At 48.5% G+C, this 24288-nt stretch overlaps 1 pseudogene; it reads left to right on the forward strand.

The window, feature by feature from the left end:
* Window positions 1–14494: 14494 nt before the first annotated feature.
* LOC149355130 (uncharacterized) lies at window positions 14495–17098 on the forward strand (annotated as a pseudogene).
* The last annotated feature ends 7190 nt before the right edge of the window (window positions 17099–24288 follow it).

The raw sequence follows: 24288 nt of genomic DNA on the forward strand, positions 1-24288 counted from the left end.
TGCTGAGCAATAAAAGAAAAAAGGGAGAACGACTGTGTTTGGGTCTCTCTCGGAACGTGTGGTTTAATTTTACAGAGTAGCCTATGGGAGCACTCGTTTCAAGATGCACACTTTTCATAGTGCCGACGTCGCCAGACGAAGTCTAACACAAATCTGGCGCTTTTTTTTTAGCTCACAGCTGAACAATGTCATCCACTAGTTCATCTGGCACAGACCCCTGCTAGCTCGGACGGCGCACTTAGGCAAAGGGGTCTCGTATTTCACACAGAGACTAGTAACTCGACCACATCATTTAGTTTATTACGGCGACTGCGGCCTCACTGCCGACAAAGCTTCTTAGTGCATCATCGCGACCAAAGACGTACTTACAGGGAACAATACGCTTGAAGCTTGTTCCCACCACTATTCTTCTCTTCTTTGATGGTCTATTTCCGGTTCACTTACCGCCCACAGTGTGTAAAATGCGCTCATAGGCAACAGGTTTTCACTATTTCTTCCATAGGCTTGAGAAAAAGGAAAATTTTGCATAAATGCGAGACAAGGAGAAGAAACCCGCTACAGTGCGTACTAAGAACTGTTTTTATTTAACCAGAGTAGCTAGCAGGTAAAAGATATCAACCCGCAACTTGCCAACTTTCAAATTCACAATTTCCAGCCCGGGCTGCGTTGTTTGCCACTGCGTGTTGCTCAAGCCCACACGCGAGAAAGGAGGTCACGTGTCTCGTGCGCTGGCACTGTTGTTTTGCGCTCGCCAAAGAGGCGCACTTTTCTGAAGCGCGCGTCTTTTGGTACGAGATAAGAAAAATTTGTTGAGCCATAGCGCCGACAGTATTCGCGTTTCCGAAATTCTAAAAGCTGTTATGGCTGTGTATTCCGGCCCTCTGCAAGTATCTATTTGTAACCAGCTGCCTAACTGTAATAATTAAAAAAGTTAATTACCTGCAATAAGTTAACCGCTAAGGTTGAGATGTCTTACTTGTTTTCTGATGTCCGCCGTGCTTGGTATTACTATGCCACAGAGGCCATCTTCACACCTTCAGACACCTATTTTCAAATATTAGTGGCGGGCTTCGCTGAAATATGTAGTACCCGGCGGCTCTCAACCGAAGCTTAGCGCCTCGACTCGCCGCCCGCGTACCCGGTTCTTTTCTGGGCACCTCTGTCAACGCTTCGCCGGACTACGGGCGCCGACCACAAAAGTGCTGCGGACAGGCGCTATAAATCCACATCGTGTTAAAGAAAAGAAGAGCTGCTATGCTGCAATACTTAGCCGCTCTGCAGAATATGTCCCCCGATGAATCAGGGAATCATAGCTGCTACATTATGGCGGTCCTGAATCTATCCTTTAGGCACTTTTAAATGTGGCTGCTGCAATCACACGAATGTGATCTGACCACTTTTATGCAAATTAAGATTTTGAAAAATGGCCCGCTTTTTTCGCTGGGCAACCTTGATTTGCCGACTATTTCAGCAGATTTCGATATCAGATGCATTCTTGGCCATAAAAGGGAAAAATACCTGCCTTCAGTCGCGTGCACTCGTAAGGTCATGGATTCTGTTTCCCTCTTCGAGAGGCGCAAAGACAGAAGACGCCACGTTGATGGGACCACATTAATAGCAGTTGACCATCAGAATCGAGAGAGAGAAAAAAAAAACACGGGACGATTACCACAGTCTAAGACGCGATTCAGCGACAGCACTTGCTGGTGATGGCGATAACGTTGTTTAATCATTATTATTTGTATTCATCTCTGGTAAAGTACGTGTGAGGTCACTATGCTGTCGCTTGCGACGCCACTGTGCTCGGACGACTCACCCTTGCAATGACGTCAGTTGCAACGACGTCAGGTGTGACACCAATGCATGCTTGCCCCTTAGACTCGTGCAGTGTTACGAGGACGCCGACGCAAGCGCCAACGACACTTGACCAGGAAACATGCTCGTATCAGCAGTCGTATAAGCACAGCATGTAAAAACGTTTTTTTTTTCCTGCTGCGCGCTAATCTTGAAACAATAGCGCAATCTTTCTCCTGGATGGTTGGAAGCAGCCATGCTAGAATGAGGAACCAGCTCTGCAAACTGTAGCAGTTCGTCACTGTACAAAGTGCATTTGCGCACAAACAAGAAGCACTTGTCCACATTTCCTGGCCTTTGTCTAAGAAGTACAAAACAGTGCCCACGTACTCAAACATACAGAAAAAACAATAGCAATATTCAAAATCAATCATCCAGTACCAATCCAGCAGCAGGACCGTTTACACCTTGTAATGTTTTTCCGTTGGGATTAGTTTTCCTGGCGAGTGATCTTTCACCACGCCTTCTGCATCTAGGTCTCGCAGCTGACACTATCACTTTACTTTCGCAAATTCTTTGTAAAATGCCGTTTGTGCAATGCTGTGGGGATATGACAGGCTAATATTAAAACTGAAAACTGTTGCCATTTCTGTCGTCTGCATCGCAGGTGATACGGCGGGCACACGACGGTTCGTGAATTTCAGAAGTGTCCAACATGACAGCTTAAAAGCTGGAGGGCTAATGGGCTAATACCCGTATATGCGGAATTGGTCATTCTCTACTCTACAGTGATTGATCGCCAGGAGTCCTCATACCACTCCTGGCGCAGTGGAGCAGCGGTTAAGCGATGCGCCAATGCTTCAGCAGGTGGCTGTTTCAGATACACCCACCGAGAACCTCTCGCGACCAATCTTTAGTTTGAATGTCCCCTGCCACTATGGGCGGTTTGCTCACAATCCGGTATGCAGGTTGCGATGACGACACAAGGTCACGAGACCTAGGCGGTACGTGGGCCACGTGCTTTTTAGGGTGCCTCGATGCGCGCGCCCTCACCGCCCGTTACTGCATGCGACTTTAAATAGCAAAACTCGTGAAGATACACCATTTTTACACCTTTTTTTTTTAGAGTGCATAAATATGTGAAACAGGCGCAATGACCCAACCACGTTGTGCAGCATTTACTTTGGGAGCCATTTGTTGTCCCAGACAGACAGCAGACACTGAATAAACCCCTCACGTTGGCTGAGTGGCTGCGGGGCTCGGCTGCTTATACCAAGGTCGAGGGTTCGATACCGCGGTGGCCAGACCGCATTTCGATGGAGGCGAAATCCAAAAACGCGCGTGTGCTGTGCGATGGGAGTGCACCTTCAGGAACCAGAGCTGGTCTACGTTAACCTGGAGCCCTTCACTACAGCGTTCCTGATAGACTCCACGTGGCTTTGACACGTTAAACCCCACATATTAATACTATTACGATTCATAGGAGCATAAATTGGTGTTTGTTTTTTAAGAATCCGAGCATTCTTTGTTGCACGCGGCGGAAATTAGCAAGGGAAGGCGGACATGTGGCAGCGATACGATACTTAGAAAAAAATTCTCGGGGCACTTTGCTCTTACTAAAGTGCCATGAGGCGAAGGCCATTTCCGCCTCTGTTGCTGCCCCTGTTACTTGTGGTGATCACGTCATAGGCGACGTCACGCACATGCACCGGTAGCTGCCAGGGTGGAATCAGAGCGGCGGTCGGCGGCCCATATATACACTGTGGTGATGACGTCATAGGTGACGTCACGCACATGCATAGTACACATCCGCTCATGACATACTACGCCATTTGATGACGTCATCAGTTTTTGAGTTAATTGTTTTTATTATATTTCACAAAATGTTTACTTATTAATTTCAATTACCTTCGTGTTACGAAATACTACGCAATCTGGATGAAGTCATCAGTTTTTATTATTTCTCTTATTAATTATTTTGATTAATTTTTAATTATCTTTGTGGTAAGACATACTATGGCATGTTGGATACGTCACAACTTTTTGATTAATTGACAGCTAAGGTATGACAATTAATTTCATGTTGCGACATACTACGCCATGTTGATGACGTCATCGACAGCTACAGGGTGGGACAACTGCGGACGCACACGCCGGCGAACCATGAGTCTAAAAAGGCTTTCGCATTGAAAAAATATAGCCAATGAAATGTAACTGCGATAAAGATATTTTGTGTTGTGTCGATGTGGTGAAATTGTTCTGCCTATATAAAAAAATAAATGCCACTCCCTAGCGGGCAGCTTCGTCACGCAGTTCTCGCACTGCTGGATCTTGAATTCTCTGACCGGCGGCTTGTAGCTATCTGCCTGTCGCTGCCGCACGTGACGGAAGCCAGCAGTCACCGAAACCAAGGAGCTTAGGGGATGTACTTCGTAAATGTTTTGTGATGTCAATCAACAGGAGCTTAATAGGTAATTATCTATAAATATAATTGAATAGAAAGAAGAAAAAACCACACGCCGCCGGTGCGACCGAACCCACGACCCCTGAATTTCGCGTCCGGTGCTCTACCAACTGAGCTACGGCGACTTTTTTTGTTTACATATTGCCGACTTCAGCATGTCATTTACAAACCAATCCACGCGAGTAACACAACACACATGCTAAAAATACGGCACTCACGCTTGGGGTTACGTGATCACATTAAAATTCGCGCATGTATAACAAAGCTTCCATTTTCGGAAGAGCCTCTGGGTCTTGTATCTTGTGGCCTGCAATAAACTGATCAAGGCGACGGCTGTCCAATCTTCTGTTTTGGGGGGTACTTATGTGCAGTGTAACCGAACCGTGAGAGTGTTCACTAGCACCAGCCTCGTCCATAGCGGCGGACGTACCTCTTTTATTGAGAGTTTCACGTAGGAACATGATCGAACAGTGATGGCGGAAGCTGTGCGAGAACCCTCACTTTGGGTTGTTTGTGTCTGAGACAAGAGGCTTATGCTTGTCGGCGTTTTTTCGTAGAGCGCTTTGGCGATGGAATACGCGTAGCATTCACAGCTATCCATCTCAGGTAGATCGGCTGCAGATGGGGCATTTTTTTTTTCACTCAGAGTAGCATGCCACCAATCGTTAGACGCAGGCTAAATTCTCTGCTTTTCCGTTAAAGTAAGATATGTTAGGTGCACTGTTGTTCGTACCTCGGGATGGTCTCCGAAGTTCTTCTCTCCAGCAACGTGCCGAATAAGATGCAGCCGGTTACTGCCAGACAAGATAGACGATTTTATTTACAAAGCAGGTTATCAGGAGTCTCTCCCTTAGAAGCACACTGAAGCCACGTTTTATACATTTTCAATTCCCCAGGTACCTATCTGGGGGAAACTTGGTTGTTCGAACATCGCCAATCACATTTCTTGACGAAACCCGCCCACAAAAGGGCGGAACATCACCCTCTCGCCACCGTGACAAAAAGGCGGGACATTCACACTCTCGCCGGTCCTCCCACGCACAGGTGGTCGATTTGTGTATTTTGTTCACACATCGTTCCGTGGAATTAGGAGTCCTTTGGCGGCAACTAAGGTGATATACACATTCTCGCTGTCAAGTCGGAGCCGTTCGCACCGTGATGGACTCCCTTTCGTTGTCGGTCCGCTGTCGGTTTTGAGCGAACTTGAGAATCCAAACAGACGCGTTTCCGCCGACAGACGATTTAGTGGCCTCCGTCCCCTGGTTGCGCCGCCACGCTTCCCCCCCGCCGCAGCCGCCGACAAAGGCTGCCGCAAAGGTTAGCCCGCAGTGTCTCTCGGCCGTGAAGGAGGGGGCGACGGCCGTTTCTCGACCTCGAAGGAGAGGGTAAGGAGCCACCGGCGGGCGCACGTGTGCGCGACCAAAACAATTCCCAGAACGGGACACCGGAAGCAAACGCGTACACAAATACACACACACACTCAGCGTGCTGAAACCAGCCGTTATTCACGTAGCCCAGTCCCGCTGGCGCCACTGTCGTCGCTGCAGACGGCGCGTCGAGCCCAACAAAGTACTTCTCACTCTCCCTCTATCTCTAGCTCTTATGCGCCCGTCCCTGCGCTCCGCGTCGTTGTCGGCGTTATTGGTTGTCCAGTTACCAGAGCGAATTAAACGTCACCTGGAAGGTGGCTGCCGCGGGAAGATCCCGGATAGTGGCTAGTACCGTGTTACGCCACATGCCAGGTGGCGTGCCAAGAGTGGCGCTGAAACTTCGCATTATTAGCAATTACACACACGTACACACACACGCACGCACGCACGCAGAGACACACGCACCCACGCACGCACGCACGCACGTACGCGCGCGCGCACACACACACACACGCACACACACACACACACACCCACAGTAATGTCTGAATGTTTTAGAAAGGAGGCTAAACTGCTACCGCAGTAAAGAAAACAACTACCATACTCTAACCCCGAGTGGGATTCGAGCAAGTGGCGGCGGGCGCAACAAATAAGCTTCGTTTACTTATGCCTTAGGCTATAGGGTCATCTTCGGAAATTATTTTTGTTGTTGTCGGATGGAATATCAGGAACCTCCCTAACATCGTGTTGCCTTACATGACTGGGTCCAATTCAGCGATCTCCTCATACGACTTCACTCCACCATCACTGCCTTACTCCACCCGCACATAAAAATTCCGAAAAGCTCAAACATCAAGAAAGCGCAACCTGTCAGGAGGTTCAACGCGCAGAATATACGTTCTGAGCTAAAATGCACTGGTCTCTGAACAGTGACCTCGCCGAAGGCGGTGATTGTGCGTGTTGGTCAATCATGCGGCTTTCCCACGCGCTAAACAAGAAAAGTTCACACGGAATTCCTGGGTCTTTGATCACAGGCCGAACTCTTATAGTGAAAGGCGTGACCGCCATGTCCTCTTTAAGAGGCTGCTGAAATAGGCTGTGTCCCAAACGGACATAGCATCACAACACAACACAAACATTTGTGTTGTTCAATAGTTTCTCGTTGCTCTCACATGTAGCAATTCACTGATCACGGCACACACTCCCCCTTGGCTCGATTGCACATCCTAACGTTTACGGTCCACGTTTGGAGTCATAAGAGAGGTTTTCGCGGCCTATTGAATCTTCATACACTGAACTTAATAATCCACCGGCTCCAAGAAAGGCTATAGGTAAGGCTGCAGGTATATGGGTAGAGGAAGTAATGCCCGATCAGAACATTTGTCAGCTGCCTTCTGGAGATGTCGTACAGGTATTGTAAGGAAAAGCGAAGATTGAGGAAATCAGATGTATTAGCAGAAAATTCTCTAACGACTATGTACAGAAGAGACAGATGAGCATTTAGCCACCTTATAAGCACAGCTGCCACGAGGCACTGATTTTCGGTTTTGTAAAATAAAAATCCTGAAACAAGGTGCATGGTGAACAAAAAGTGCACGAAAGATTCACCAGACTATCGAGGCAGCAAGAAATTCTGCGCACGCATAGGCTCTCTTTGAAAGCGCCCCAGAAAAGTCACAAAAATATGCAACAAATTTACGTTCTTCCTCGCACATTGAAGCACTTGCAACAGTGTCACAACGCGACGTCGCAACGACGTCGCAAATTTGCGTCCGTACCGACACGAAGAGCTCCCAACCAATCCAAGCCTGCTTTTTTTATCGTATTCTTTTTATCAAAACAAGAGATGAGATGACGACGACATCAGCATCGGCCGAAATCTTAATTTTACACTGGATACTAGCGGGAAGCCATGATTTTGAAGAAACTGATCTATAGGCGGTCGAAATATACATGGTGTTTGACCTAAGATTTTACACAATTTTTAAAAATAGGCTTTCCGAGTTAGAAGACCGCTTGTTTAGGCATAGCATTGCCAGCAGTGTAGTGTATTGGAATACAGCTAAGACGTCCTAAGTAGCAGGTTGGTTAACTAATGTTGAGCAGTTAACATCTTAACTATAATGGTTACGCTCCTGAATTATTGAGACATGTAGCCTACCGTAATATCCATACAAGTTTTTAGAATTCCAAAAACGCGGTTACCCTAGGCGCTGTGTCCCAACAAATTTTGGCTATTTTGACGAGTTACTTCCACTGGAGTTGTTGCTTTGTCTGTAAGCTTCTCGAAAGCGCATGTATTTTGGCGCATTGTAGACAAAATTTGTGGGGCCACAGCACCCAGAGTAACCGCGTTTTCAATATGCTAAAAATGATATGGATATTACTTACGGTGGGCTACATGCCTCTCAATAGTTAATGATAAAGAGTAATAGTTAAATAGTTTATTCAGTATTAGTTAAACAGCCTGCTAGTTAGCCCATCTTAGCTGTATTTTAATGTACTGCACCGCTGACAATGCTATGCCGAAAAAAGCGCGCTTCTAAGTCAGAAAGCCTAGTTTTAAAAATTGCGCTAGGTGATACACTGTATAATGCGAGTTACAAAGGCGATGTAGAACAGGCAATGCAAATAAAATATTTTTGGTAAGCTCTTGAGATGTATGTTGGAGGTGTGCCGGGGAGGGTGACTGGAAAGTCGGTTTTGGGGAGACGGAAAATGTCTTGGCTGTGCGTATATATCTGCTGATACAGACAGATTCCTCTCATAGTGGGCGCATGCTGCAGTCCTGACGGCCTCCGCGTACGCACTCAGCGCAGTAGAAATTCCCGAATGGCACGAGCTTCAGGAGACACCTATTAATCGCGCGACGAGGTCTCCGCAACTGCTAAATCTGAAGGGTCTAGTAGGTGCAAAATATATCAGTTTTTGTCCTTATGTGCCTCATAAGACTGATTCTAGCGCATACACAGCCTATGTACTGTCTTTGTCAAAAGTAACCAGGCTGCATGGCTTGTTTCTCAGTCGTATATTAAAGCTATTATGCCAGCCCTGAAGCTCTAAGTCTCTGTATAGTAAGGAGAACCCCTGCCCTCACCTTCAGAGAAGTTTTTGATCTTTAGGGAAGACGCGAGGGGTATACTATGCGAATGAGAAGCAAACCATGCAGCCTGGTTACATTTGACAAAGACTGTACACTAATTTTAAGTCCATTTGATTTCGTGAATCTTGCGTAAATTTATATCTTTTTCCGCGGACAGTAAATTAAAGTGGATAAAGTCAAAACATCTCCCATTGAGCAAATTTTGCCGTTTTTATTTTATATACTGATATCACAGATAAAAGTAAACAGTAAAATAAAGTCGAATAAAAACAATCTACGTTAAGAATTTAAATTTTATTGTATGAACCCGTTTGAACCGGTTCGACGCGGTTCGAACCGGAACGGAATGTCGCTCCGGAGCCGAACCCGGAACTGAACCCGAAAGGCGTGAACCCGAACCCGAACTGAAACCGAAAAAAATCCGGTCCGACACCCGTACGAGCCTCCACAAAACCGGCATCGCTGCAAGTTCTCATGGCTTCTGCACCGGGTATCCCTCAGGTTGGCAAACATCGCTCTTGTGGTAAGTCGAGACATTCGGCGTTGTCTGCCGAACTACAGCCCGGACTTCGGACGTCACCTCGGTGGAGCGTAGTTCTCGCTATTGTCACTGAATAGTTTCCTTGAGCGAGCCTTTGCAAGCGCTGTGTCCAAGATGAGGCTGGAATCCATCTGGAGCGACTCTGACAACGCGGCTTCTGCAAGTCCGACGACGAACCTGTCCCGTACAAGACGAGTCCGGAGGATGCCGAAATAGCAGCGGTCAGCGAGTGCCTGTAGAGCGGTTACGAACTGGTCGACTGAATCCCTGGGTTCCTGTTGCATGCGGTGAAAACAGGCGCCTTCGTACACAATGTTCTTTGTTTCCATGAAGCGAAAGAAAACTTTTTGCAGAGAGTCTCGTAGCTTTCGATTCTTCGTCCGAGAGACCAAAAGTTTGAAAAATTTTCCTGGCGCCGCTATTTCGGCCCGAACAAGGTTCTTCGTCGGCTAGGTGAACTGCAATATGAAGTCGGCCCGGGCGCAATGACTGCATCCTAACGGAGCCGCGTACGACCATGTCGTCCGTCTAAAGCGACATTATGCGCACTAAAGGACGCTGTTGTCACGCTCGCTGTTTATTTTTGCACAGTCCACTTTATTTTTTTGTAGTCGCCTAATGTTTTAAAGCATCGGGTCAATGCTTCTTTGAGAGGGGAGTAATTGCGCGAAACTTTGTAGAAAACTGCCGGACCGCTTTATTGCTTTGTTTTTAATGCAAGACGCGACCAGGTTTATCTTGATTGATCGCATCCACGCGAAACCTAGTCTTCGTTGTTCCAGAATTGCTTTGCGCGCTTTATGTCGAAAATTCGCTATCAGCTTTAAACTGAGCACGGCCGAGAGCGGCGGGCATTCGGTTCGACGACCGCCGAGCGCGCTTATTGCTACGCCACCGCCCACTCATTCAGTTCTTTGCGGGAGCAAGTCATCCGCGAATAGACTTTTGTTTAGAAGCCATTTTCGCTGTCTTCCTGCTCTTCAGACTGCAGTCACCATCACGCGATGATATCCAAGACGTACTCCATCGAAATACATTTTGCGACGCGTGCAAGGCCAGACGGAGAAATCAGAAACTGTATTGCATACCAGTGAATTCGGCAGAATTAGTTTTGTTGCGAAAGCTACACCACGCGAGTCGGCGAGCCATTTCGCGCAGCTGATGAAAGGCCATACAGCGCTTGCGCGAGCAGCACTGACGTCACACGGCGCACTGATGGCGCGCCGTCGCTAAACGGGCAGCTCAGAGGTGCCGCCGCCGCGCTCGCCAGTTGCGCATGCGAAGTAGCGGCGCATAGCTTGCCGGGGCCGCCGCCGCGCGCTCTCCATCGCCTCTCTCTCTCTCCTCGCTGCTTTCGCAATCTTCCAGGTTTAACCAGAGGCAGAGCTAAACCACTGCCAATTTTTTTGCACCAACTTTTTGCTCTGACATGGTAGTTTGAAATGTTGGTTTAGCTACAGCTGCTCACACATCTGTGAAAAAAAAAAGAAGTTCGCTGCGCTACATTTTTGGGGTTAGGATTGCTCGCTTCTCGAGAGCCACCGGACACAACGAAAAATGGAAAAGCCCAGGGGCCAGATGAAAAAAAGATAATGCCCGGCTGCAACAGCCTCTTGATTTCAGCTTCCAGAAAAGCTCGGTCGTCAGGAGCATATCTGTATGGGGATTGACTGTAGGGCACAGTATCGGGCAGGAGGTCAATGTGGTGCTCCATGCCTGAATAATGTCCAAGGTCATCATCACGGCGAGCGAAAATCGTATTCTTTTCAGCCACAGTGTCTTTTATTACTGACTGCTCGTCCAAAGAGAGCTGGCAGAAGGCCTGGGTGCTGCCAGGTGGAGTGCATGTCCCTACTGTATGATCCAGTAATGTTTGCCAGGGAGTCTGCTCCTCCGAAGGTAAACGCTTTTTCTGAAGACAGGCATTGACAGTACATTCTGTGGATAAAAAAAGCCTTGAACGTGCAGGAATCACAGCCTTGGCCATGCATCGGAAAGCTTATGACTGGCGATAATCGTGACGCTAGTGGCTGCATGTTGGAACTGAACATGGTTTGGATGTTTAAAGGTGAGGCGAGCTTCTGCGGATGAAAACCAGTCTTCACCTAATATGAGAAGAGGGCGTTGTTCTTAAGGACAGCAGCTTCCACAACTCCTGAAATAGGGCCGACGGTTCTTTTTACAAGGGCTGCCTTAATGGAAGCACAGTAATGCCTCTAACAACTGCTAAGGGAGGCTCTGTAAAAGCGATCATCATGGCATTTGAAAGGAGAGCTTTGGAAATTAATGTGATCTTACATCCAGAGTTCGGGAATAAGGCCCATTCACCTATTCCAGCGATAGAGGCGACGATGAATGGACAGTGTTGCTTCGAGCCTTCAAATGGAACGGGGGAAATGTGCAGGGCTGTTGGCTGACTTGCTGCTGCATGTGGGCTTGCAGCGAATGGCACGATTGGTGATGAGTGGTCGCCTTGAGACGAGCACTCGGCTGCTGGGTGACCTAACTTTTTGCACTTATAGCAAACAGCAAGTGACAGGTCTTGGCCACTGCACTACGCTGCTGCACCATACTTTGCAGACATTGCAGCATACTTAGCTTCGTGTTCGTGCATGCGAAGGCATGTCCGCAATGCGTGGTCGTGGCTGGGGACGTGAAGAGGCCGAAGGGCTAGATTGTGGTCGAGAGCTCTTCGGCTGTCGGTCTGAAGACTAGGGTGTAGGTGTTCTAGGCGAATAGATTTGCTGTAGCTCCCGCTGATGCTCAGGAGTGACTGGGCCTGGATGTTGGTGAACTTGGACGTGCTGAGCACATTTGTCTAAGCTGATGCGCTTAAACATGAAGTTACTCACTGTAGAAGATTGACTGGCCGCGATATACGGCAGCACTGCAGGCTGTGTGAAATTGAGTTTTCTGATCCAGAAATCGTCGCATGGTACAAGGCCTCCTGACAGCGTGAAAACGAGACGAGAAAGCTTAAGCGGGCGGCTGAGACGCCCGAAGACCGAGAGGAACGTCTCGCGAAGAGACTCCGCCAAGCTTCTGAACGAAAACGACGGCGTGTCGCCACCGAAATGTCAGTAGATGAAATTTCTTTGAATACGTATATCCTGGCCTAGCTGAGATAAGACACTGCGAATTTTGTTGTTTAACTGTGCTGTAAATTCTTACTGAAGCTCGCATTTTCTTTCAATACGTTTTCCTACGCTTCTAACCTTATGTCACCACTCTGCTTTGTAGTCGCTAATCCTCCTATGGCTGTTTGCTAACTTCCACCCCAAATTTATTTACATGACCATTGTTATATCTCTATACCCTAGGGCTTCAGGAAGAGTGACTGCGCCTGCATCAATATCCGGATGGATACCATCACATTTGATTATGAGGTGTTCAATTGTTTCTACAGATTTACTACTCACAGCACGTGTGTCATCTTCTTCGGTAAATTTATTTTTGTAGGTGCGTGTTCAAAGAGACCCTGACCTAGCTTCAAAGAGTAGGGCACTACCTCTTGATTTATTATAGAACGATTCCTTTGCGATCTGGCTTTTCCAGTATTGATATAGTTCTACACTATGCTCTTTCCCATCAAAATGAATTAATCCAATTTTTACTTTCCGCGTTTTTAACCTGTTGTATGATGCTCTTCATTTCTCCGTCCTCGTGTCCGGCATACTTATTGGTTAGTCTCCTAGATCTTTTCCGCTATTGTGAATCAACGTTCTTTCTGTATTAGTATTAAAATACCTTAAATGCCCACCTGTTATCGCCAATTTCCTCCAGTCTTCTTAATATAGTATTTTGCTCTGAGCTTCCCGTGCTTCGAACGAGGCACAGAACCGCTTTCCCAAAACTACGCCCCAGCAGAATTATTCCTTTCCAAATACCTCTCAGTACTTCATATTTGTTGTACCCCCATAATTCCATGTTTCATTATCCCGGCATCTCTTCGCCCTTTAGCCTGAAGAGACAGTTCGTGCTTTTCCGTGCATGTCTGCCCTTCGTTTACCGATATCCAGAGATATTGAAGCGAAAAGCTTCACACGCGGGTCAGAGCCGAACTGCGCGTGAGCCGAACGGGTGAGTTATGCGCATGCGCGAAACCGACTGATGTCACTCGCCGCGCAGGTGGTCACTCCTCGCCGCAGCCGTCGCCGCTGCCGACTCCGTCGCCTGACCTTTCGGCGCAGCCGCGCGCTACTGCGCATGTGCGCCGCCTCCTCGCTGCCGCTACAACTGCGTGCTTCGCCTCCTTGTCCACCGTTCGACCTTTCGTTACAGCCGCGTGTTGCCCGCGTCGCAGCCGGCAACCCTCCTCTCCGAATTCCCGCGGGCAGTTTTAACCGCGCCGATTTCCGTCTCCTCCTCCGCCTCCGTACAGGAAGTGTGTGGAAGGCCGAACGCCTCCACCGTTCTCGTGGTGCTTCCAGTGCATTGTGCGCGAATTGTGACAGCCATGACGTCAAACCAAGCATAACTGAAGCTTTTCGCTTGTACTATCAGCAAGAAACGAAACGCGAACAAGACAGCTGAACCATGGACAGCAAAATAAAAACGTCTCAGCCAGGGAAAGCTCATTACTAACTAGCATTATTTTAACTCATAAGGCACGAAGACTCATCTTCAGAAGTATTAATTGACCTCTCTCGTATTTGCTCTCTAGGAGCTGGTATGTTAGTGTTTTTGTGTTGCCACCTCAGTTTTCTTGTTCGCGTTTCATTCGTTGCTGATAGTACATCCAGGCTTAACCAGAGCTAAGCCACTGCCTAATTTTGTTATATTCGCTCACTCTGGGTATTTCATGACCCTGTATTCTAAGCACCTGGTCAGTTGTATCGTTAAAAATCATCACACCTGACTTAAGCCGCGTTCAGACTACGTGCGCTACGCACGGATCGTTGTTACGGATCGTAAGCGTAAACGGAAAAAGCGCAATGAGTCTGTTCAGACGAGTGTTGCATTGAGCGTAAAGTACGCAAATTCTGCTGTTAGCGTGGACGTAAATGTTGTTGGACCCGCAACTTTTACGACGAGCACAGATGCAACTGTTACTGCTCGGCCAATGCGTACGCCAGTTTCGGTTTTCATTTTCCGGTCACGAGGCTTCCGGCCTGCCGAAATTTTGCGCGCAAATCGATGCTCCTTCCTTTCGTAGCTCCGACCAGCGCTGCTCCGACAGCACGTTGTCTCAGCTCGCTTGTGTTGTGTCGTGGTTTGTCATCATGATCAATGCCGAACGCCCTTTTATGTTATCCGATGAATTGCTCATTGAAGAAGTTCGGCAGAGGCCTGTTCTCTACGACCAGCGACTGAAAACGTACCGTGACAAACAGCTACAAAACGACGCCTGGCTCGAAATCTCTAGTGCGCTGAATCAAAGCGGTAAGTGCTTTTCGTTTCTTTCTAGCTGCGGACAAACTTGCGGCAGTCAAATGCTTTGGTTTGGTTTATGGGGTTTAACGTCCCAAAGCGACTAAGGCTATGAGAGACGCCGTAGTGTAGGGCTCCGGAAATTTCGACCACCTGGGGTTCTTTAACGTGCACTGACATCGCACAGTACACGGGCCTCGAATTTCTCCTCCAAAGAAATTCAGCCGCCGCGACCGGGATCGAACCCGCGTCTTTCGGGCCAGCAGCCGAGCACCATAGCCACTAAGCCACCGCGGCGGCTTGCGGCAGTCAAATGCTTTCCCTCGTCTAGAAAAGTGCGATTATGGCGCTGGATGAGCGTTGACAATATTGACGGCGGTGCGCTGCCCGTTTCGTTCTTGTGCGTTCTTGCAGCCCGTAAAAAGCCTGCGTAGCATCAAGCGACGTGTCTACAACGGTGCTTTTATGCAATAGGACAAGGGGCCTGTCGAAGCGTTTTTCCGGTGTTTCGCTGTCACACTCGGTGAAGCGGCGATTTCTAGGGCAAAGATTGTGGGCCCCGGAATTAGCGCACACGTGCGTGACTAATTGCTTTGAAATCTGCGTGAGTTGTAGCACAGAACTGCTAGTCGCAACTTGCGCTAGCCTTCGCTTGGGAGTCGAACTGTAACCAACATGTCCAAGGGTGTCTATGGGAGTGGGTCACAATATGGGTCTCTATGGCACGAGTGTCTTGCTATCGCTTTGTCTTTAATCAGTGATGAAGTGACCCTCTTTGTTTTTGATGCTACCCTGCCGAACTCCAGCTGGTAGGCTGAAAAGAACGAATGTAGCTGACTTCTACGGCAGTGTTCACAAATTTTCATAAACCTGATGTTGGGCTGAAGAAATGAGATCAGCATAATTCGGCAGCAGTGAGGTTTCTTCAGACGAACGCATATTTCAGAAAAATATGTGCAGTGTTTTGTTTGTAAAAAGTAAATATGTTCTTTTCCTATGTTTACTGCAGTGCCAGTGCTACAACATCGGTGGGCCTTCCTGAGGCAGAAGTTTCTTCGCCTCCGGAAAGGGTATGCAAAGTGTGGCAGTGGCGCAGCGGACGTGGGAAAAAGTTGGACGTTGATGCCAAATCTCATGTTCCTGGCTGACGCAATACAACGTCGAAGATGAAGGCCTATTGTTACCTTCTTTGCTACTGAGTGGCTATTGCGTTTTGCTGCTAAGCATGGTTTGATATTTTTGGCTGCAGCTGCCATATTTTGATGAACAAAGAAATAAAACCAGGCTCATGTACCTACCTTTTTGCGTACACTAACTGACCCCCTGGTTAAAAAAAAAGAAAACCTGCAGCCAACAGTGCGACATCCTTTGTACTCTGAATTTTGGCATTGGTACTTTGCACGCAATCTGTTTTAGTAGTATGTTTGATATATATGAATCAGTTCACTTCTTCACTTCCTAAAGTGGGAACAACCAATGGGGCACAACTGCCAGTACGCTGCACATAAAATAAACTACCACAACACAGGTGTCTTTTTTAGGGAATTGGTAAAATATTTGGACAAATAGGCCCCTTCATCTCTGTTACTGCATGTTTGTAATATTGTACTCCCCTGTAGTCTACATTTCATTTCCATTCAAGTAATAAAAACCAGTGCCCCATTTATGTGTAGTGCTGGTTAAGATTTATTTTTTCTCCGCAACCTACTTCATTCCAGAGCACATGGCTAGCATTTCTGCTCCATTCTACTGTGACAAAAGGCCACCAAGAGCAGAAAATTATTTAGAAGCCAAAACCAGCCCATACAATGGGGCACCACTGACTTGTCACGTGTTGACAGGGAGTTTATAAACAGCCCCGTGTGACACAAACCTTGCATGTGCTATTCTCTTCATGTTGTTAATTATGCTTGAGTTTATGTGTGCATTTAAGCGTCTAATATATTTTTTCTCATACCATACACAGCCTGGCAAGAAGAGACGAGGCTGCAGTTCAGCATTCACAGTCACTTGACGCAGCCACCGACTCAGCTGCTTATGTTGAGGGCATATGCCGCTCATTTTATATAGACAGCACTGAGGAGGAGCCTGCACTGCCTGATGAGGTGGAAGGGGGTTCTGCATCGGCACCGATGGAGTTTAATGAGCCAGACTTTCAGCCTGCCCTAAGTGGGCAGCCTGCCACAAGCGAAATGTGTGCGCCAGGCAAGACCCTTACCAAGCGTGCTAAAAGAAAGAGGATGGACATGGATGAATTGATGATGCCTGCTCTAAAAGAAAACCGGCAGAGGCTAAGTGACTTGACGACGGCTACCATATCAGTAGACGATGACGAGCACTTCCTTTTGAGCTTAAAAGGCCTTCTCAGCAAGGTGGATGGTCGCAGAAAAGAACAGGTTAAGCTGCAAATTCACAGTTTGTTAATTGATGCAGCTTACCCTGACAATGATGTGTGAATGATTAATCAAATTGTTTCTGATGTCATTTTTATTTCAGCTTCAACAGCTAAATCATCCACTGTAAATTCAGATCGTGTTAAGGTCATGTGAAACATGCAAAAACTGTAATAAGGGTCTAATTACTCATTGGCATCCACCCATGCGCATCCACACGGCTACAGAGCAAAAATATACAGCTTTCACAGAAACTTCGCAGTTAAAGAAAACTACATCCTGGTTCGGCGTTCGAACCCGTCACTCCACCAGCACTAACCGAGGCGGCAAGCTTATGGTAGGGCGAGAGCGAATTGATCAATAACTCGAAGTGGGAACAGAGTTGGTCAAATGTTTAGGGGAAATGTTTAAGGTGGAGCAGATTTGCAATAAGGGAGTGTAAGAAAGAGAGTTGGGGTTTGCTGCCCCAGCGGCTAGCGCCGATGAAGGAGAGGAAGACGACAGAAGACGAAGCTGACGAAGCTCGGGTGCGCGCTTGCGAACGCCGGCCTGCTGAGAAGCACTGCTGGGACAAGGACTGTGGCCGTCCACACTACCTGTGCGAGGCCCCACATTACACTTGGTGGAGGTGCTGCTTGCTCTTCTCCTGGAGCTACGCCACGATGCCCAGGCTACCAGGCTCTACCACGACATCCGAAACTTTGGCCCAACCTGTCCCCACCGCTGTCATCTGTTCCGGTGCCGTCCGTCAGCGCGACCCTGCAATCTTCAGCGGCACTGATGACACCAATGTAGAAGATTGGTTGGCCTCCTGTGAACGCGTGAGTGCTTACAACAAATGGGATGACGTCGTTAAGCTCACGAATGTCATCTTCTACTTGACTGATGTCGCCAATTTGTGGTTCCGCAACCACGAAGCGAATTTTACTACCTGGGCGGCTCTAAAAACCAGCCTGACTGACGTCTTCGGCCGCCCCGCTGTCCGAAACCTTCGTGCTGAACAACGGTTGCGCAGTCGTGCCCAGCAGAACGGCGAGAACTTCACGAGTTATATTGAGGACGTCGTTTATTTGTGTAAGCTGTTCAATCCATCTATGAGCGAGGCTGACAAAATCCGACACATTCTGAAAGGGATTGAGGACGATGCGTTTCATATGTTGTTGTCTAAAGATCCCCAAACCATCTCCGACGTGGTGTCTATGTCAGAGCTACGACGAACTCCGTAAACAGCGACATGTCACCCGCCGTACCACTTGCTCGGACGACACCATTTCGAGCTTAGCAGCAGGCAGTCCTGCCCACGATCAGCCGACACTTCTTCAGCACATCAAGCAGTTTGTGCGGGAGGAGGTGGCTCGTCAATTATCGCCAACGCCATTGCTGTCGCCTTCTATTCAGCGTGTCATCCAGGAGCTGGTAGCTGAGGTCCTGCCGCCTGCTAATCCACCCCCTCTGGTCACTGCACCGCTGACATATGATGAGGCCGTCGCCCGGCCACGACCTCAGCCGGCTATGCCTGCTTATGTGCCACCTGTCAACGTATACCCTCAGCAGCAGGTCGCCCCTGCACTGCCACTGACTCACCATCATCTGCCTCGCACCGGTCCCCGCCCTGTGAATCCGTGGCGCACCCCAGATAACCGCCCGATTTGCTATGCCTGCGGTCTCGCTGGTCATGTGGCCCGCTGGTGCCGCACGCGCGGATCCCGTCCTTACGACTACGGGCGCCCACCAACGAACGACGTTCCGTTGCCTTCCGTCCCTGTCACTTCTCTTCTACCTCCTCAGAATCCCTCTCCGTCTCGCTCCGACTCCTACACCCGAAGCCATCGGTCGCCGTCTCCTCGACGCCGTTCGCTCTCTCCTATGCGCCACCGGTCACCACCCCTCCAAACGGAAAACTAGGCGCCGCAGTTCCGGAGGCAAGAACTGCGCCGCCAACGACCGTCTCAAGCCCTATCACCGCTCCCATGAATGTTATTGAAGTGATCGTTGAAGGTGTTACTGTTGACGCGCTTATTGACACTGGTGCTGCCGTGTCCATCATTAGTCGCAACTTGTGCCGCAAACTAAAAAAAGTGATGACGCCGCTTTCTGACCTTTCGCTTCGCACCGCCAGTGCTGACCCCATTCGCCCTCTGGCAGCGTGCACTGCCCGCCTCGTCATCCAAGGCCTCTCCTACACCATTGAGTTCTTCGTTCTCACCCGCTCCTCTCATGACATCATCCTCGGGTGGGACTTTCTGTCCGCGCATCATGCCATCATTGACTGTGCACGTGCTGAAATTGATTTGTCGCCGCTGTGTGATGCTCTTGCGGACTCCTCCGCTGTTACCGCCGCGCCTATTCTCGCCGCTGACGACGTCGGCGTGCCAGCTTTCTCTTCTGTTTTCGTGCCGCTGACTTGTGCTGCCCTCTCTGACGCTACTGTCCTTTATTCAACCTCTCCTCTTTGTGCGCACCGCAAATCTGTCATGCTCCCTCATGCCGTGCTCACACTTTCTGGTGGTTGTGGCGCCCTGTACGTCGCGAACCCGTTGCCATTCTCCACCACTTTACTTCGGGGAGAATCGCTTGGCACGGTTGATGTCATCGATCTCGACGACGCTTCTCCTGTCCTTGATGACCCTGACGGCCGTGACATCAACGCCCTCACTCCTACCGCCGACGTCGCCGGCCCGTCCTCCCCGGATATGTTTTCCCATTCTGTCGATGCCGCTCTACCACCTCACCAACGCGCCCAGCTCATCGCTTTGCTGCAGCGCTTCCGCGCATCCTTCGACTCTCCTCAAGCACCTTTGGGTTGTGCAACAGCGGTTCGCCACCATATCGACACTGGCACCCATGGACCCTTGCGACAACGCCCCTACCGCGTCTCCTCCGCCGAGCGCCGCATCATTGATGACCAGGTGAATGACATGCTACATTGCGGCGTGATCCAGCCCTCTCACAGCCCGTGGGCTTCTCCGGTCGTGCTTGTCAGGAAAAAGGACGGCTCCATTAGATTCTGCGTAGACTACCGCCGGCTGAACAAAATTACTCGGAAGGACGTCTACCCCCTGCCTCGTATAGATGACGCGCTGGATTGCCTGCAGAGAGTGGAGCACTTTTCTTCGTTGGATTTGCGCTCTGGGTACTGGCGGGTGCCGATGGCCGACGTCGATCGCCCGAAAACAGCTTTCATCACGCCTGATGGGCTGTATGAATTTAATGTGATGCCCTTCGGTCTGTGCCACGCGCCTGCCACTTTTGAGCGTATGATGGACAACATCCTCCATGGAGTTAAATGGCAGACATGCCTCTGCTACTTGGACGACGTAGTCATCTTCTCCAAGAATTTTCCATCTCATCTTCTCCGCCTCGAGAGTGTTCTTCGCTGTCTCAGTGACGCTGGCCTGCAGCTGAACTTGAAAAAGTGTCGCTTCGGCGCTCGCCAGCTGACTATCCTAGGCCACGTCGTGTCCAAGGATGGTGTACTCCCGGACCCTGCCAAGCTCCGCGCAGTTGCTGATTTCCCGAAGCCCGCATCCCTGAAAGAACTGAGAAGCTTTCTTGGGCTTCGCTCCTACTTTCGCCGGTTCATCAAGAATTTTGCTGCCGTTATCGCCCCGCTGACGCAACTTCTCGCTGGTAGCCACGACTTGTCGGCTTAGTCCCCTGCATGCGACGAAGCTTTTGCAACGCTGCGCCAGCTTCTCACCTCTCCTCAGATCCTGCGCCATTTCGACCCTTCCGCGCCTACAGAACTCCACACGGACGCCAGCGGCATTGGTCTCGGTGCCGTTCTAGCTCAGCGAAAACCTGGTTTCAATGAGTACGTCGTTGCTTACGCCAGCCGTACACTCACAAAAGCGGAGACTAATTATTCCGTCACAGAAAAAGAATGTTTGGCGATTATTTGGGCGATCATAAAATTTCATCCTTACTTATATGGGCGCCCGTTCGATGTTATTACCGATCACCATGCCATTTGCTGGCATGGTAATTATGCATTTGCATCCACCCAAGCGCAGCCAACGGCTACCTTAAAGTACGGCGATACAATTGCTGCTTGTTCATTTTTTTTTAATTCCAACTCTTGGGGAGGCTTGCGTACGGGTCGGTGTTAATTAAAATGTAGAAAGCAGCGACGCTACCACAGTTCTTCCATGCCTCACGTGACCTGAGTGCGACCTTGATGTCACAGCCGGCGTTCGGCTGTTGAAACCATAACTGAAACAGCCTGAGAAAAAATTTAGTTATGAAATATTTTTCGCTTGTTTCCCATTCTTTCGCTCTATTTATTTTTGCTTCTTGCTCTAATTTGTTTTGGTATAGCTGCTTTGTGTTGTATTTTGTTTTTCTAATATACTAAACAAATGCTCATTCTGCCTCTCCTTGTAAAATGTCTTTGGACTCGTAGAAAACATCAATGAAATAAGATTACAATTTTATTATTATTGCATCTAAGTTATTCAACAATGCCACAAAAATTTTATGCAGTGCAAAAATTCATTTGCTAATGAAATAAAGTATTATGAAGGCAACGCTTCTGTTTGCAATACATTTATTACTGACATCTCAGCACTTATGCAATCCAGTCACAGCAAAATAAAGCACACAGACAAAGCAGATCATTATGTCAAGGTGTCTGTCACCTGATTTGATCTTTATTCAACATCAGGTGATGTTAGGTGCACAGGCAAAAAGCCAGAAAGGGTTGAGATGCCAGTGCGCCCAATCTTTTACAGCAAGGGCGAATATTACGTTACACAACATGAATACATACATCGATAAAAATAGAAATTGAGAAGGCAATGGAAGATTATACAGCACATACAAGCCACTCATAGACACAATGTATACATGAGCAAGAACAAAACATAAAACGCTGTCGTATTCACACACAAAAAAAGAGATACAGAACGAGCACGACTAGTTAATAAAATAAGTACAAGTGGAAAACGCATGCGTTATCCAAGTACACATTGTACAGCTTTTCCATTGATATTCTTGTAGCATCTGTCATTTTGTAGTAGCTGATTCATGGTAGTTGGCAAAGTGAACTCTAGCATCTGTTTTCCATAATTGGTGCGACATCTGGCAACTTTCCAGAATTCAAGATGACGTGTGGGGTATGAAACTATGTATTTAATTCGGCTAAGTCAGCCAGGGTTCGGATGTTGTTTATGACGTTCGATCTGTAACATTTTTGCATAACCTAAAGCCACATGGAGTCCACGTGAGTAACGTTTAGATTTTTGAATAAGTCAGCTCTAGGATATTGGTAAGGCACTTTACTTATAATTCTTATGGCACATTTTTGCAAGACGACCAACTTGGGCATGTTTCCAATAGTTGTAGTAGCCCACACTAGGATGCCATACTTAATCAAAGGCATGAAAAGCGATTTAAAAAGGAGGGTATTAACGGATGTGGGGAGAGTCGGGCAGTAGCGACATATAAGACCGATGGTGCTAGATAATTTACCGGACACATGTTCAATGTGTCTATCGCATGACATGTTTTCAGTGAAGTAAACTCCTAAGTATGCGCACTGTTGTAAGTATGCGCACTGTCATGTTAACACGTGCCCTTACGGTACCAAGTGCGCATGCTCATGCTTGTACCTGCCCTTATAAGCAGCCCCTTGTCTGATAATAAACAAACTTAGTTTCCTGCCTCCCGGCTGTTCACATGGTGTCAGAAGTGGGGCGGCGACGCGCTTCGCAAGCCGCGTTCACCGCTGTTCTTCGCCGCCCCCTCGTCCAGCTGCACCCCTAGTACCCTCCAGAGAAAGAAGCATGGCCGCGACGGTTCTTCCAGCGCCAAAGCCACTGGAAAGTACGGGTGACGCTTACCAGAATTGGATCATCTGGAAAAGTGAGTTTACTCTGTTTTCTACGGCGACCGGACTAAGGAAGCAGCCGAAAGACATTCAGGCAGCAACCCTTCTTGTGACAATTGGAGAAGAAGCAAGGCGGGTGTTCTATACCTTCGATTTCGCAAATGAGGACGAAAAGAAAGACCTCGATAAGCTGATTGAAAAATTTGAGGCCCACTACAAACCAGCGAAGAATTTAACATTCAACGAGTTTCGTTTCGGCTCCCGAGATCAACGTGAGGGCGAATCTTTTAACGAATGGCTAATCGATATCCGAAGTCTTGCTTGCTTGTGCGAATTCGGAGAGCTAGAGGACAGACTACTGCGCAGTCGAATAATTCTAGGAGTTAAAGACAAGGACCTGCAGCAGAAACTTCTGTCTGAAAATCCGTCGTATGCCAAAACAGTGGAAATATGCCGAGCAAGGGAACAAGCGAAGGAGCATTTTAACGAGATCAGGGAGGCAGAAGTGAGCGGAACAGATGAGGCCGCCATACATGCAGGGAAATCGAAAGCTAGCCTCGGAATTTGCCCGAACTGCTGTTTCACGGAGCACGGAAAAGGAAAGTGCCCTGCGCAAGGAAAGCGCTGCAACAAGTGTGGCGGCCGAAATCATTTCGCGCGTGGATGTCGTCAACAAGCAAGACCGAGCGGCCAAGGATGCAAGATAAAACAGGTCGAAATGACAGAGGACGAGGGTTATTTCCTTCAAACCCTGGAAGTCAATGCATTTGATGACCAAGACCACTGGTCAGCGACTGTCGACATCGCAGGTTCTGCCATACGCTGCAAAATTGATACTGGAGCCAACTGTTGCGTCATGCCCGAAGCGACGCTCAGTAACATAACTACGAAGCCAGCACAAGACTGCTGCTCTGCGCTACGGTCGTTTTTCGGGCACATAGAAAAGGCCACGAAGAAGATTGAGCTTCAGGTCGCCAGTACAGCGCAGACTACCACTGCGCTATTCTTTATCGTGAAACAAGCAGTTCCTGTTACATTGAGCGGCAAGGTGGCTGAACGCTTAGGGCTGATTGGCCGCATAAACACCGTGGACGCCTCGGAAAGTAAGGAAATAGTAGAAAGATTTGAAGATGGTTTGCAGGGGTTGGGAGAAATCAAGGACGTAGCCTACCACATGGATCTTAAACCTGAAGCTCGAGGCGTCGTCAAGCCAGCGCGACGAGTCGCCATCGCACTTTAGGAGCGCGTCCGAGCTGAGCTGGACCGGATGGAGCACGACGGCGTCGTTGCTAAGGTAACAGAACCGACTTCCTGGTCTAGTCACATGGTTGTAGTAGTAAAGAAAGAAAAAGTACGCATATGCTTGGACCCTTCTGACTTAAATAAGGCACTTCTGAGGGAGCACTACCACATGCCGACGTTAGAA

Source organism: Amblyomma mixtum, chromosome 3 (assembly GCF_055824585.1).
Source record: "Amblyomma mixtum isolate Tamu chromosome 3, ASM5582458v1, whole genome shotgun sequence".
Taxonomy (NCBI): Eukaryota; Metazoa; Arthropoda; class Arachnida; order Ixodida; family Ixodidae; genus Amblyomma; species Amblyomma mixtum.